This window comes from Solanum pennellii, chromosome 4, assembly GCF_001406875.1.
Source record: "Solanum pennellii chromosome 4, SPENNV200".
Lineage (NCBI taxonomy): Eukaryota > Viridiplantae > Streptophyta > Magnoliopsida > Solanales > Solanaceae > Solanum > Solanum pennellii.
This window is the reverse complement of record NC_028640.1, coordinates 21,346,528-21,349,154: the sequence shown is the minus strand read 5'-3', so window position 1 is coordinate 21,349,154 and position 2,627 is coordinate 21,346,528. Positions and strand designations below refer to the sequence as shown.

General features: G+C 26.7%; 1 long non-coding RNA gene across 1 annotated transcript; it reads left to right on the top strand.

The window, feature by feature from the left end:
- Positions 1-465: 465 nt before the first annotated feature.
- LOC114076817 lies at positions 466-1,819 on the top strand. The gene is made up of 3 exons (XR_003577853.1): positions 466-542; positions 1,224-1,313; positions 1,775-1,819. It is a non-coding gene; the product is annotated as an uncharacterized LOC114076817 (long non-coding RNA).
- The last annotated feature ends 808 nt before the right edge of the window (positions 1,820-2,627 follow it).

The window sequence follows — 2,627 nt, the reverse complement described above, 5'->3', positions numbered from 1 at the left end:
ATTTGGGGGAAGTCATTTCTCTTCACACTCATATAAACTTTAGCATTATATCAACCCTTTAATGACACTTATACATTATTACCACCATTAAAATTCGATGATTTCATCAAAACACCATCTATTTTGATAAATTTATTATGAGTAAGATCAATCTGAAATAATCTTTTATAAATACTTTTTCAAATAGTAAATTATTCTCTAAAAATGACTTTTGTGACGCCATTTACAGTCTAAAATGATAAGTTATATATATTTGTTAATTTTTTTTATTTGCAGTTCTCAATGATCCATAAATCCTCAAAAATGTAATGCAATTATCTCTAAGGATGGTGAAGAGGTTTTGTGAAATCCTAAGCATGACCGAAAAATTAGATTTTCCAACTTCGTTAAAATTTAAAAGTGAAGATAGAGTTTCTATAAGAAAAAATGAAGACATTACACAACAAAAAGGCTTCACTATCACTGCTGCTACTTTCCTCTGGCTTCCTCTTTCATGCCGAAATGTTTTTAATTTCCTCAAAGATAATAACTCAAGGTGTCAGGTATGTTTTATAATCTTGATAGTCGAGTGATTTGTTCAAATATTTTTCTTTATGGTCACGTTGAAATGTCGTTAGAAATATCATATAATATAACAACCTTAATATACATGTAGGTTCTAACGAAAACATAGATATTATACTGAAATGTTGTTATATAGTCGTCTTCTTCTATGTAAAACATAGATATTATACAAAAATGTTGTTATATAGTCGTCTTCTTCTACGTATCCTTTTATTGTACATTAAATTTTTAATACAATGCTCCAAACGTCTGTAAAAATTTTTAGAGTTATTAATCCTAGTAAAATTTGTTTTTTAACCAATCGACGCAAAACACAATTAGTAAACTTGTAGATCCACTATAGATTTTCATGTTAAACAAGCAAAAGCAACAATAAGTATGAAAATCTGAACTCATATTTTCAAATGTATAATGTGTTATGTATTAAGAATCTTCCGAACCATTAAGTCAAAGTCCTGATTTTAACTATTCTACTTATTTTTGCGCTCTCATGTTGTTGTCTACGCGTTTATCTCTTGACATTAATTTCACATAACTTTTTTTATTTTTATTTTTACTGTGTGATCTTACAATGCTCATCTCATAAGCTAATATTTTTACTATAAAATTACTGTTTTGTTTATTATTGAATTTAGATTTTGACTTTTTTTTATTATTAGTGGGATGTTTTGGCTGGTGAAAATACTGTCACTGAATTAGCAAGAATAGAAACAGGATGTGTTCCAGGAAACAATATTACAATCATTCAGGTATTTCTCATCTTTAATTGTTTATAATTTGTTTTTATTTTCTTAATCTATAAAGAAAATGGTATTTCACTATTTCTTGGTAAAAAAATGGATATTCATATTCCTTTGGCATGTAATAACACCACAATGTATAACTTGCAATTTTTTTTCACTTTACTCTTTAATCTTTGAATATTACATGAAAGGCATTTTCTAGATTAATTATTCCACTTTCTTTTCTTTCAATATTTTTGTCAAACTAATTATTATTAGTATATCCACTATATAAAAGGATAATAAATAACTATAAATTTTGTTATTCTTTGGTTTCAAAAAGGATGTAGAAAATAACATTTCTTTATAATACAATGTTAGATGAGATTAATGAAAGAAAATTATGTTGTAAAGGGAAAAAATATACATATGTAATTTTTTTATTGCTTACAGTAATTTTTTTAATAATAATTGTAATGTAAATGCAGCCTTATGTTCCAGAAGAGAAAACCATGTTGATTCTTCAAGAGTCCGCAATTGATGAATTGGGATCATTTTTAATCTACGCACCCATTGATTTATCAACAGTCAATTCAATTTTCAATGGAGGTGATGTCAACAAAGTTTCCATTTTGCCTTTAGGATTCATCATATGTCCCGCTGGTCGCCACAATTTGGATACATACATTACTAAAAATGCACAAAATGGTTCAATTTTGACAATGGCTTTTCAAATATTGATTTTTCATGCCGACAACACTTCAATCTCCTTGAAGCAACAAAAGAGTGCAGTGACATTAGGTTGCTCTCACTAAAAATTATAATGGTTTAGTTGCTTAATATCTTTTTTGGATATCTTAAATCTTAGATAAATTAAAATGTTTGAAGAATGACATGTTCTCTTTTTAGTGACAATTGTAATATTCTCAAGACGATGAGATATGTTATTGCTATTGTCCCTTATATGGATAGACTAAATTTGATAGTCTCATTATTTGATTATTTAAATTTTAGCTTATTTGAAAAAAAAAATCAAAATCTTCTTTCATAAAAATGTATTATTTTTAAGCAAACAGTCTAATGAAAAGGTAGAAACTTTTATTTGGCTACTAAATTTGAAAATTACTTTTTCTACTCATTCTATTTGTTATTTGACATGCAAGACTTTCATCACAATTTTCTCTAGTCAATTTTAGTGGACTAGTGTATGTAGTATTCATGCGTTGATTAAATTATTCATACAAATTTGATAACCTAATCAATTTGCATCATGATTTTGATGATATATTTTGTGTTTTTTTTTCAAAATATTTAACTTGTTGCTTGTATTGACATACTTCA